This window comes from Callithrix jacchus, chromosome 13 (assembly GCF_049354715.1).
Source record: "Callithrix jacchus isolate 240 chromosome 13, calJac240_pri, whole genome shotgun sequence".
In the NCBI taxonomy this organism is placed as follows: Eukaryota; Metazoa; Chordata; class Mammalia; order Primates; family Cebidae; genus Callithrix; species Callithrix jacchus.
Genome location: NC_133514.1, coordinates 117,856,239 through 117,870,644, shown reverse-complemented (window position 1 = coordinate 117,870,644; position 14,406 = coordinate 117,856,239).

Below are 14,406 nucleotides of genomic sequence, written 5' to 3'. Positions count from 1 at the left end.
CACAATTTTGAACACATTGTCCTCAGCATTTAGTATCCAGTCTTGATAATCAGGAAATTACATATCAATTGAGTTTTTTTCCAAAAAAAAAAAAAAAAAAAAGAACTTGTTTCAATTCATTATTTTTTATTCTTTGCTTTTGGGGGCCTTGTCAAAGCAAGACAATGTAAATGATCGGCCTTCATAACTATGACGTAAAACATAAACCATCTGGCTTTTCTGTGGTTGTTCTAGTTCACAAAATACTTTTACTCAAAAGACATGCTCAAAAAAATTTGTCATCGGGTCTGCTCCTCTATCAAAACACAGTAGAGATCCTGTTATGGCATACAGCAAGGCCATGAGAGAAAGCTGGGTAAAGAAAAAACCGTTACAATACTATGTACCCTGAACACTTCCAAGTTTAAAAGTTTAATCGGCCGGGCGTGGTGGCTCACGCCTGTAATCCCAGCACTTTGGGAGGCCGAGGCGGGTGGATCACGAGGACAAGAGATCGAGACCATCCTGGTCAACATGGTGAAACCCTATCTCTACTAAAAATACAAAAAATTAGCTGGGCATGGTGGCGCATGCCTTTAATCCCAGCTACTCAGGAGGCTGAGGCAGGAGAATTGCCTGAACCCAGGAGGCGGAGGTTGCGGTGAGCCGAGATCGCGCCATTGCACTCCAGCCTGGGTAACAAGAGCGAAACTCCGTCTCAAAAAAAAAAAAAGTTTAATCAAAACTTATATATACTCATACTCTTTAACCAATGAAGACAAACATTTCTTTTTTGAGACTGGATCCATCAGTGACTTCTTTTTTACGTGTAAACCACATCCCTGGTTCTTCCACTGTGTTTTCTTCTATGAATTCCTTTAAAGCAGAAGGAGGAGGAAAGGACTATGGGGGCAAGTTCAGTACGGAATGCTTGACTTTTCAGGTTTCTTCCCCAAACATTGCTAGCTGTCTTGTTCACGGTTAAGTCATCAGCTATTCATCGACTTGATTTTATTAAGTCTTTGCAAAGAATTCAACGTACTTTTCATAAAAACAATAACTTTATTTGATTCATTTGGTATTTTCTTATATAACCTAATTATAATACAAAGAAAAAGTGGCATAAACTGATTTAAATGTACAATTTGTAACCTTGTCTCCAAAAACCTCAACAATCTGGTGATGGGATTTTGAAATAGAAAGTTGTTTTTGTTTTCATTTTTCTCTCTCTCTCTCTTTGTATTTTTTGACAGGGTCTCACTCTGTCATGCAAGCTAGCGTACAGTCACGGCCCACTGCAGCCTCCACCTGCCTGGACTCAAGTGACCCTCCCACTTTGGCCTCCAGAGTAGCTGGGACTACAAACATGCACCACCACAGCTCGCTGATTTTTGTAATTTTGTGAAGATGGATTTTCACCATGTTGGCCCGGCTTTTCTCATACTCCTGGGCTCAAAAGATCCACCACCTTGGTCTCCCAAAGTGCTGGGATTAGAGTAGTGAGATGCCACACATGGCCAGAAACTTATTTGTAATGTTTCAAAAATCACTTCTCAGGCTTTATATAAAGTAGTCAGATATTCAAATCGTTAAGTGCACCAGCTCATAAGTAGTTAACAATGGATTCATTTCATACTCTCTCACTCCTGCCCAAGCGGGTACCATACTACCAATTACAATCATCCAGCTCCGTGTAGTGTGTCAGTAATTAGACTGCTGCACCTGGACACCTCCTGTAAATAAGTTTAACGAAAATGTGTGATCACTGTCAACAAATTCAAGCTTTCTGAAGGTTTCACATGTAATGACAGGAACATTGAGGATGCAGTTAGGTTGTTTATGAAATAGTTATTTTCTACTCTCTTTTGATTGTAGCTATTTATGATTGATTTTTATTAAACTTATTATTATTATTATAAGCTTCTAGGGAATCCTCATAATACAGCCTAGCAGTAGACGTGTTTATTCATTTATTAACTCATAATCCAGGAATGGACCATATATTTTCTATGTATCTAGCACTGTTCTTTGGGTTATTGTTAAAACAATTCAAACATTGTAAGGATTCTCCATTCCTTCTCTCTGTCCTTGTGTACTTCCGCATCTTCCTATTATGAGGAAAATCATTTGCAAAAGGCTACTGGGCATTATGTTGGGGTCATGTGGGAGAGGGAACCTACTGAAAATCCAGAGGTGAAACAGGAAAGGGCTGAGGTACTGCACTAGGGTGAGGAGGCTGCCTGGAGGGGAAGAGGAGAAAGACATGAGGAAATCTGAGATCAGAACATCCAGACGGAGATAGGAAGTGCAAAAACAACAGCTGCAACAGGCTTGGCAAGTTTCAGAAGCAGAACAAAGCTCAAGCTAGAGTGCAGCCTTGACCTCCCTGGGCTCAAGTGATCCTCCCATCTCAGCCTCCAGAGTAGCTGGGACTACAAGTGCATGCCACTATGCCTGGCTAACTTTTATATATGTTGGAAAGACAAGGTTTCGCTATATTGCCCAAGCTGGTCTCAGACTCCTGAGCACTAGCAATCCACCCGCTTTAGCCTCCCAAGGGACTGGGAGCACAGGAAGAGGGGCATGAGGTGAGCTGAAGAAACAGACACTACAGGAACAGGGAGGGGTACTCAGACTGAGATTCCATGCAGGAAAGCAGTAGGGAAACGTTTTAAGAGATAAGCATGCAGATTCCTTGGTTTAATATTTCAACATGACCCCGAAATTGTGGGTGACATTCACACACACAAAAAAGAAACCAGGATTTCTTCCTTTCATAAAACATGTACTTACTATTTATAAAATTAAGAGATATTTTCAGAAAATTAAATTTATATCAATAAAGAATACTCATAGACTTCTAGCCCTCTGTCTTTCCACCTCTTTTTTCTTTTCATGGCATTTGGAAAGATTTGTTATTTTTCATAATACGCAGTTTAGGTTTGAAATATTTTTCTTTAATTTCCATATTCCAAAAATTCACAATACTATTTATGTGGGCATGTCACTGCTACTACGACTCCATGTCACATAAATAGTAGTGTAACTTTTTATGTTGCCTCCTGCTTATGTGGGGGAGGTTTCAGAAACCCTCTATTACGGGCTTGCTCTAGGCTGCTCCTGTTCTGAGATTGGTACCATAATACATGGATTGAATCCTGCTCCTCTGACGCTCTCGTCAGCCTGAAAGCTTGCCTTGCAGTTTGTATCAAACCATGGTAGATGATAAATCAGCACATGCGTCTGAACAGCCATATATTCTTTCCGTGGCTTTAAATATTTTTATAATCAGGGGTGCCATGTAGGACTCAGGGGACCTTTAAAGCTAGCATTTCAAAACAGCTGAATGGAGACTCAGAAAACCTGTATGCTATTGGACTAAATTGCAGGAAAACTTCTCTGAACCCTTGATGCATGTGGGGTTTAGTTTTCCTGGGAACCACATTTAATTCTACAATTATTCATTCCTATAGTAAGAGCTATTCCTGCAATTCACTGAATGATAGGATATGGAATGTAGGATGACCTTCCTTCTTCCTACACCTTTGAAATCAGAAGCAAATGCATAATTCACATTAGACAGCAAACCAGCCCTTGACCTCAAACAGACAAGGTAACAGCTCAGCTGGCCCAAGCAGGCATAAGACAATTCTTAATGAATCCAGCAAACTTTACCATGCTGGATGGAGCTTCCTTGAAACTGGACACTGGGTAAAAAGGACCCACCTTGAAACCAGTTTTCTTGATTCCCATGAAAGCGACAGTTGCCCATTCAGTTATTATTAATATCTAATTAAAGCAAATTAACTTTTGGAAACTAGGAACTAGTTCAGAACAGATCCCACATGTTCTCTGTTGGTCTCTGGGTCTTGAAATGGCCAGATGACTTGAAGCTGGCACTGGAAAATGTGGGAGAACAGCCTTGGGAGTGAAGTGGCAGCAAAATCCTGGTGGTTGATTATTCTAAATTCACAAGTCATTTGTTATTAAACAATATTAAACGAGGACTCCTGAGACATTTTAAATGTGTATCCTCAGGAACCCATCCTTGCTGGCCTCCTGGGCCCACCCCCACCCACCGCAAGCACCTGGACACATGCCACACGTTGCTTGCCCTGCTGTTGGGTCCAAGACAAAGGCCCCCACCTGGCTCCCAGGGAGTATGTCTGAAAACATGCGCTGATGTGTTCCTCTGCACTCTGGGAAACAGGACGTTTCAATGACTCAGTTTTCTCCACGGGAAATTATTCTGTTGGAGCGCGTAAAATAACAAGTGAGTAGCAAAGTTGCATATAACACAGCCTAACCGCACTGATGTTTAAATCCGGGATATGTATTGGTAGACCTTTATGATTTATGAAGTTTTCCTTTGCGGTTTTCAAGGAAAATTATTTTTCCATTTTTGGTGTAATATGGTTGTACTCCCAACAACTTCCCTCTTGGGTTTACTTGTGATCACTTTTTCATCAGGTGAGGCTTGTTCGTGCAGGGGCCTTCATGGCGGTGGGAGAGCTGGTTACCCAATTGCAAAAGCAGATCATTCGCCACAAGGAAATGTAGGGACGTTCCATATAAATGCAGTTTCACAGGCACAGTTCTTAATTCTGGAGGCTTCTGCAACTCCTCAGGACCTTTCAGCAGTGTGTAAGTCAGCTACAATGCTCCTCGTTTTCAGAATGCCGTTACCGAAGGCCCACAGAAGGTTGAAAGTGGCATCACATGCCTCAAAGCAGCTCTGCCAGATGTGCTCTGCGCCGGTGCAGCCTCAGGCTGAGGGTGAGCCCCATGCACCCCATTTGAACCCAGCGGAGAGGAGAAAACCTTCCTTCCTTCAAAGCTCCCTCAGTGTAGCCCGTGCAGGCTCCCTCCTGTCCTAGCCTTTTGATACTTTGCCCAGGAAGCTAAATAAATGCATAATTCTAACTAGCTATAATTGCATTTCCCAGCTCACCTATCACAATGGTGTTTCCATTGTTGCTGACTTTTGTTAACAGCTGCCCCAGTCTCCTGCTGCCTCCTCCCGCACCAGCACTCACAGACGCAGGTCCCTGGGGATTGACAGAAAATGGCCTGCCGCTTTGGGTATTTCATGGCTCCGAGTGTGTGTGTTGTGTTTTTTTCTATCAGTGATTAAAACTACAAATTTAGTTAATGTATAGCACAGACTTTGTGAATCAATCTACACACACACACACACACACACACACCCCTCTGTAATTGCTTTTAAATGCTGGAGCCAGTCTCAAAGGCTGTCAGCTACTCCCCAGATGCTGAACTCCCCCTGCAGCCCTGTATCCCTCCCTGGCCACACCTCCCATCCTGGTCCCACACCAACCTTTTGTTCTGACAGCAAATCAAACATCCCAGAGCTTTTCCTAGCCAGACCTGGTGTAAAGTTGACCCATTTTCCGTGGAGCCAGCCTCTTTAGTTGCATTTTTGGCAGATTAAAAACAAAAGCTATGACCAATAGTACTCATAAAATATTGTGCTTGCTGGATGTTCCCCCTTAGGTTCACTGCAGAGACACAATCGTCCAACCATTTATCACTCAGAAATGGTTTACTGATCTTCTGGAAATATGTCATCATTTAGGAGTATTATACATCTTTCTAAAATCACTCAAGATTTATGGTGGTGACTAGAATTCCGGTAGAGCTATCTGCTTCACACTTTTGAACACCAAAGAGAAAAGATTGTATTTTAAGGAATTTAGGCCAATGGTTATGAAGAAGCCAGAGAGCAGAACATGTCCTGAGATTAGACACAAACAAATGAGAACAGGATTTTGGAACCGATAGGAGCCTTCTAGGGTTTAGCAGGACCCCAGCCTACCAGTCTCCTGCCCTATGCTGAATCGTTCCCCTGTGTGTCATGAGCCACAGAAGTCCAGTTTTTATCTACTCAGTTCTATCACTCATTGACTCATCCTTCCTTGAGATCCCCTAAAGAGTCTGGGGAATAGCGATTTCAAACTAACTTGCCTGCTTACTAAGGCTGATTTCTGAATTACTAAAAAGGCACAGAACTGTGGAGGGATGTGCCTCTTGGATGAATAAATCTTCAGGATAAAGCGAAGGAATATGTAGAAAGGTTTCACAACAGACAGATCTGCAAGAACCTGTGTGAAAAGTCACTAAGCTCCTTTAAAATGACCCCGGTATAAGACCTCTGTCAACGTTAGCAGTGCCACCATCCTCATCACTGCTCCAGCAGAATGCTTTCCTGGAGTCCTGAGAGCATTCATCAAAACAAATGGGCTGCTTTTTCTATGGAGGGGATGCCGCCACCCTCCGAGTTGAGACACACGCATTTTCCCCTGTGACATGAAGAGGTATAAAGAACAGTTGTCACCATTCATGACCAACAACCCGCAAGGTTCAGAGTGTTCGCACAGGATACGAATGTTGTCAGCACGCTTAGAACAGATCCAAGCTAACTGGCCTTGGAACTGAATGGAAAGAGTTAGCCTCATCAGCAAGAACCAAGGAAGCTCGCCAGCCTCTGAACGGATGGAGGGCTTTGCTCAAGAAGAGATTCCTAAAATGCAAAGCAAAAAAAAAAAAAAATTTTTTTTTTCCAGGATGGGTGGCTGGGTTCTCATTGGAACCCAGGCTTATGGCGGAGGAACATGAATAAAGTCCCCTCCCTCTTGAGAGCCGTCGATGCCCATATACGGTCAGTTTTCTTCTGGAGAAAGCCCCAGGGGACCATCCATTAGCCCCAGGACAGCCACTTCTGTTTAGCATGTGCGCAAGGCTGCTCAGGGGACAACAGGGGGTGCGTGCCATCAATAAAACAAGAATGTTCAACCCTGAATTTCACTTTCCCTCCTTGCCCAGTTACTTATTTTGCCAGTTTCCTGGTGAGACAAATGCAAGCCTATTTCGACGGGGGCAGAAAGAAGGCAATGCTGAAGGTGAAGTCAGTGTTGAGTGCATCTGTCCCAGCAGTTCAGCACAGATACCTGCTTAGATGGAGAAGCGCGGTGAGTGTCTGGGCCTCCGGAGTGTCAGGGAGCATTTTTAACTTAATCTGTTCAGTACTTCTCATTGCATCTTGCATCTGTGTCTGTGTGCTTCACCGTGAAGGTGAAGGGAGACAGATGAACATTCACATGCCAAAATCGTGAGCCAACATCCAGGCTCCCAAGAAAAGAACGTGGGAAACTGAACACACTCTAGAATTATTCTCCATGTGGGTGAGCCCTCAGTGGGACCCTGGACTGGGCAGCTCAATGGCAAACTCTATAATTATTCTCCACTGGGGTGAGCCCTCAGAGGGACCTGAACTAGGTGGCTCAGTGACTGAGGGCATCACCTCTGGCAGCTGGTGTTTGCCTGGGTGACCTCCCAGGGAGGCTCTGTTTGGGAACTATACACCATTAGGTGATTACCCTGTTGACAATTCAAATGCCCTCCCATCTCTCTCTAATGCTTTCACCTGCTCAGGAGGCACCTCTATCTAGAAATGCAAAAGGTGGTACCCAGGGACCACATTAATATCTTTGACTTCAGTGTTTTTTGGCTCCAGTCTTGGGATAGGAGCAGTCTTGAAACGTCAGCTCCAGGTGACTGCAATTAGGAGAGTCTGTCTCAGCCAGAGGCAGTGATTCAAGTCTGCTCCCTTTCCCTGTGGCTGTCCCCACTCCTTGGCCTGAATGTCCCCATGGACACTGCTGGTAAGTGGGCATCAGGACCACAACTGGCCTGCCCGGACCTCTATCTCCGAGTCTTCTCCTTTGTAGCTAGACTTGCCCCTTCAACCATCTCCCACAGTCTCGTAAGTAGTGTTTACGTGCTGATGCCTCCCAAACACATATCTGCAGCCTGATCCTCTACCCTGAACCCCAGACTTAAACATCAAACTATGGCTTTGACATCTCATGGGAATATTTAATAGGCTCTCAAGCTTCACATTTCCCCAGCTGAGCTCCTAGCATCCTTCCTTACAGCCTTCCCTATGGCAGCAAATGGCCACCTCATTCTTGCAGTGACTCAGGCCAGGAATCTTATTATCCTCCTTGGCTCCTCTGTCACTCTCAATGTGCACTGGGTCAATCAACAGGTCTTGTTTGTTCTTCCTTCAAAATACACCCAGAGCCCAGCCACTTCTCATGACTTCCAACTCTCCTACCCTGGTCCAAGCCACTAACAGTGTGGCCCAGATCCTGGCAGTGGCTTCCTGGCATTCTCCCTGCTTCCTCCCACGAATCTCTCTCATTTACACGCCTGCGTCAGATCACACCATTCCTCTGCTCTGGAAGCCTCCACGGGCTTCCCATCTCATCCAGAGGAAATACTGAGTGCCTCTATGACCCCCCAGGGCTCACTGCTCCACCCACGCCTCCCTGATCGCATCTCCACCCCTCCCCACACCCACCTCCTGGCTGGTTTTGACCAAGTCAGGCAGCCTCCTGCTCGGAAACCTCTGTTCTTGCTGTTTTCTACCTGGCCTTCCAGAAGGCCAGATGGCCCCTTTCTCTTTGCCTTCACATTTTAACTTCAAGGTCACGTTCCCTGACCACTCTCAAACATACCCACTTCCTTACTAGTGTTTTTTATGCTCCTTTCCTGACTCATTTTTCTCCTGAGTGCCTATCACTGCCTAACCCAGTCTTTTAATATTTTAACTTTTGATTTAGCTGGGCACTTACTAGGTGTATCTATTTATGGGGCACATGAGATGTTCCGATACTGGCACGCAATGCATAATAATCACATCATGGAAACGGGGGTATCCATCCCCTCAAGCATTTCTCCTTCGTGTTACAAACAATTCAATTATACTTCTTAAGTTATTTTTAAATATACAATTACATTATTGTTGACTAGAGTCACCCTGATGTGCTATTGAATAGCAGGTCTTACTCATTCTAATTTTTTTGTACCCATTAACCATCCCCACCTCCCCCCTCCTACTCCCCTATTACCTTTTCTAGCCTCTGCTAACCATCCTTCTGTTTTCTATCTCCTTGAATTCAATTGTTTTGACTTTTAGCTCTCACAGATAAATGAGAACATATGATGTGTGTCTTTCTGTGCCTGGCTGGTTTCACTTAACTTAATAACATCAAGTTCCGTCCATGCTGTTGCAAATGACTGTATGTCATTCTTTTTCATGGCTGAATAGTACTCCATTGAGTATATGTACCACATTTTTTTTATCCATTCATCTGTTGATGGACACTTAGGTTGCCTCCAAATCTTCACTATTATGAACAGTGCTGCAACAAACGTGGGAGTGCAGATGTCTCTTCAATACACTCCTTTCCTTTCTTTTAGCAGTGGGATTGCTGGATCATATGGTAGCTCTACTTTTAGTTTTTCAAAGAATCTCCAAACTGTTCCCCACAGTGGACCATCTAACCTATTCTTTATTTCTCTTATTGTTTGGCTCTCTCATAAAGTAGAAATTCAATAAGAATAAAAATATTTTTCTATTATGTTCTCTGCTGAATCCTGGAGCCCAGCTCATGCAAGAAGACACAGAATGCGTACTCACTGTGTGAGTACATTTTATCTTGTGGCATCAATGATCCAGGGCCAGAGGAGCATCCAGGAAAGGACAGCAGAGCCTCAGGTGCTTATCGGTGTCAAGAAATGTCTGTGAATAGCTTTCGTTACTTACTAGAAGAATGACTTCACACACATCAAATAAATTAATGCCCCTTAATTCCTGACACAATTGGTAGGAGTGAGGCAGTTACATGCCAGCTGGGAATGTGAAAAGGGAAGGGGGAAAATGGAGGAAGATGAAGTGCAAGGAGAAAGAATTCAGCATTCATAATATCCTCACTTTGCAAAAATGTTGCCTGTAAATATTTTTACTTTGAATGGTTCAGAAAAAATTGTGATTAATTTTTAAAATTTTGAAATGAATTTCAAAATTCATTCATTTGCAAATCTTTTAGGAAATTCTAGTTAATTTCCTAAATTAATGAGACGGGGTAAGGGGACTAAGAGAGGATTCACAAGACAAAAGAATAAAAAATATTTTTTCAAAAGATGTGAGAAGAATTGTGGAAGACAAGGTGATTCCGAAGCTGAAGTGAGATACATTGTCATGAAAGGACTTCATTGTGCCAAAACAGCAGCTGAGAAGAAGATGAACTTGAAGTCACTGGTTTTAGTAATGAAGGAGCTCAACATTGATTATTTATGCCTATTTATAACATTTTAATTTTGAATGCAAATTTATAGAAAATTTGCAACAAGAAATATTCAATGTTATTTATTTATTTATTTATTTTTAGACAGAGTGTTGCTCTGTGGCCAGGCGGTAGTGCAGTGTTGCAATCTCAGCTCACTGCAACCTCCACCCCACAGGTTCGAGTGATTCTCCTGCTTCAGCCTCCCGAGTAGCTGGGACCAGAGGCGCATACCACCACACCAGGCCAATTTTTATATCTTAGTACAGATGGGGTTTCACCATATTGGCCAGGCTGATCTTGAACTCCTCACTTCGTGATCTGCCTGCCTGGGCCCCCCAAAGTTCTGAGTTTACAGGTGTGAACCACCGTGCATGGCCCATTCAATGTTATTTGCCCAGATTCAGTAGTTTACATTTCGCTATACATTTGCTTTATCAGTTGAAAGACAGAGACAGAGACAGAGAGGGAAAGAAATGGAAATGAACATAAATGAGAGTGGCATTGTGTTCCTTTACCCCTAAATGTGCATTCATTAAGAAGAAGGGCTTTCTCTTATATGACCAAGGTACAATTATCCAAATCAGAACATTTAACATAGAAACAATGTGATTATCTAATCCCCAGCCTAGATGCAAAACGTGTCAACTGCCACAACGATGTCCTTAAAACTCCCCTCCTCCAGCCCAGGAACTGGCCAGATCCCACAGGCTCCTGCTCATCACGTGTACTTTGTCCACTTGCGTCTGGAACTGTAGCTCAGCCTGTGCCTTTCTTCATCTTAACATCTGAAAAGTGCAGGTCTCTTATGCTGTGGATGTCCCTTCACTGGGAGCTGCTGAGGTTTCCTCATGACTAAATTCCGGTTCTGCACAATGACAGGAACTATGCCTTCTCATTGCACACATGAGGAGGCCCAGGATGTCACTGTCCCAATGTTAGGGATGTTAGCTTTGATCACTTATTTAAAATGAAATTTATGAGATTCCACTTTTCCCCATGCAATTAGCAAGTAGTTTATGGGGACATCATTTGAGTCCTATTCCTTGTTTAATTTTCACCCACTGCTTTTTGCATCTATCGCTGGTTTTCTCATTCTATCACTGCTTTGATCCATCCAGAAATCATTTGTACTTCAACACTGCACTTTTCCATTTTAGAATTTCCATTTATTTTTATAACTTCTAATTCTCTGCTGAGATTCCTGGTCTGTCCACTTATGATAATCACATTTTCCCTTAAGTCCTTGAAATACTTATAAATGTTGTGTGTAAAAGTCCTTGACTGCTAAATCCAGCATCTAGAGCAAATCAATGTTCATTTCTCTTGGCTCTGGGTAAAATTTTCTGGTTCCTCTGCATGCACAATCATTTCTTACTAGACTACATGCTGTGGATGCCCACTCTAGAGACTTTGGATTTGTTATGTTCCTCTAAAGCACATTAGTTTTTGCAATAGCAGCCACTTCACTTGACTGAACTCAAACTCCAAACTGTCCTCCTTGCAGTGGGCAGGAGGGGACACTGCTGAGTCTCCATCCTTACAGCTGTTGCTTTTCGCTGGGAAATGCGGGGGCTTCCCCATGCATGTGCAGTCCAGTGGTTATCCAGGGGTAGGAAGAAGTGCATGCACAGATTTCACTGCTACCCAGTCTGTACTCTTGGGTTCTACCCATATAGAGTGTAAGTCTAACCTAACAATGTGTCATCTTTACTTTTTTATGGTATTTATTTACTATTGTACATGGGTAGAACCCAAGAAGTTTTGGGAGTACCTTAAGGCAAGAAAAAAAGAAGAAGAAACACAAGTGGCACCCAGTGGATTCCCATCTTTCAAGGGCTGCCTCCCCAATTGCTGCCTGCCTTTCATCGTTTTTCCGTGCCTTTGAACAGCTGGCTTTTACATCTTGTCTGGACTCTGTAATTGCTATCTGTGGCAGGGTTGTTCTGGGGCAAGCTTCTCCACTATCCTCAGAAGCAGAGCTTCTCTAATCACCTTTTTAAATCTAGAAATTCTCATGGTTTCTTAGAGCTTCAGGCTTCCTGTCAGTATTTTACATGACACTGTAAACTTTCCATCCACATTGTTATTCTTTCTATGATACAGAATCCAGCCTTTATTCTTGAATTTCTTCTTACCACTTACCTGAGAGACTTATCTCTGCATAAATTCTAAAAGCCTATTTCTAGTAGTTCACGCTGAAGTCATCTTCTTCAGCAAATGGGAAATGTAACAGGTATCGCAAATCACATAATTGGGGCTATGCAAACTTGGGTGTTAGAGAAAATGAACATCTCAGAAGGAAATCTCTCTCATCATATAACATATGCATATTCATATATATGTATAGATAATTTGGGAAAGCCGAGTTTATATAGCTGCAAGTCTATATGCCTAAGGAGAGTGTTAGCTGAACTTTGTGCCAAAACTTTAAATATACCCAAGATACTTTTCTAAGTGTCTCCACTCTGTCAAAGCCACACAAATTTTTAAATAACAATCGAGATATGCACTCTCCTCTTTTTATGTTTTCCTCAAAGCACAGTTCACAGCCCCAAACCCTCCTGGAAGCAGGTGAGCGTGTGTATTTAAAGTGCACCTGGTCTGTGCGTGCACATCCATTCCGTCACAAGTGACATGACTCCTGCATCCTCTTCCTTCCCGAGAGTGTTTAGTCCTGGACTGCTGAGAGAAAATGCGATCTCTGCAACAAAGCCAGCTCTACCTTCTATTTGCTCCTACTGTTGGGTGAATATTTTTCCAAATGCTGGCAGGAAAGGGGTTGACTGCTAAGGAAGGAATTCTCAGGCACTTCCCAAATCTGAAAGGAAGGCACAGGAAAAGCCTTAGGATGGAACCTAGACTGGTTGAAGTGGGAAGATTTCGCTAGATCGAAATTAGAAATGCTCCTACAAAGAAATCCAAGTTCCGTGAACACTCTGTTGCCACCCTGCAATTTAGTGTCATGCTCTGCTTGTAACTCTAACCTAACGATGTGTCATCTTTACTTTTTTATGTTATTTATTTACAAGTGCATTTTCAGTATCAACCCCTTCATTCATTCATCCTAATGTGGCCTTTTCCACTGTCTACTTACCATTTTAAATACTGACCATAATTTACAGGGCTTTCTTAAACACATCCAAGGTATATTATATGAGGCTAGCTTAATGGAAAGTCTTGTATACCAAAGCAGGGGAAAAACACATTTAATTTATGATGGCTTTGAATTTTGATCATAATTTACTCATGGAGACCTATTCATACAAAGCAATACCAATACAATTTTTTCAGAAGCAATAAAAAATAAAACAATAAATGCTGATCTGATTGGTTTTTTCCTGAAAGTTGAGACACACTCCATTCTGAGATTATGCAAATTATACTTAACTGCAGAATACGTTGATTATCATAATTTCTCTGAAGCTAATTCTATTAGCTTAACTTTTGGAAGCATTTTAACTACTAGAATTTCCAAATTTATGTGTTTCTCTTTTCTCCTTAAAGAAACTATCAAGGGCTTGCCCCAGTTCAAAAGAGACAGAGGTACATGAAATTAAGAAAAAATATTACTCAAAAGTTATACCCCAAGAAGAATCATGTTTTGTAAATTCTTTCATGTCACTTCCTAATTTTAACCCACAAATTGGAGTCTGATTTAAATTAGGAGAAACTCTTCCAAGGATTTTTGCAGAGCACGTAATACATATAAGACTCCCCTCATGGAAGCCAGGCAGTCTTTATTCCAACAAGATGAAATAAATAATTTTTCAGGCTCACCATAGTAAAGCAAGTTCATACAGTAAGTGAAAAACGCATACATTACGACAAGCTTCTTGACTCAGTGGGCTTAGAGTTGAAAGGAAGACGAGGCTTCTAAGAACACACATCACTTCCAGGCAGGTAGAGGCCCGGGTGAGTGTCTCCAGGATGGGCAACTCAGCAGACAGGCTGGGGAAGCTGGAAGGAAGAAGGGTCTCCTCGGAGATCAAGAAAGGCTTCTTGAAGGAGACTGTGTCTGAGCTGGAATTTGGCCAGGAGAGTTGAGTGTCCCAGACAGAAGGACTCACATAAGCAAAGGACACAAAAGGAGAAACATTAAGGGATAGTCCCCAGGACCAGCAGGAGGCTATATGAGGTAAAGGGGGTTGGCACAATACAAGTAGATCAGAAGGGGGAATACTTTGAAATGACTGGGCTTCCTTTGGAAACTGTGAGCACTTCTTGAAGGTCTGAGGTTGGCTGAGCATAAGAGTAACATGATTGAGACATGGGCATT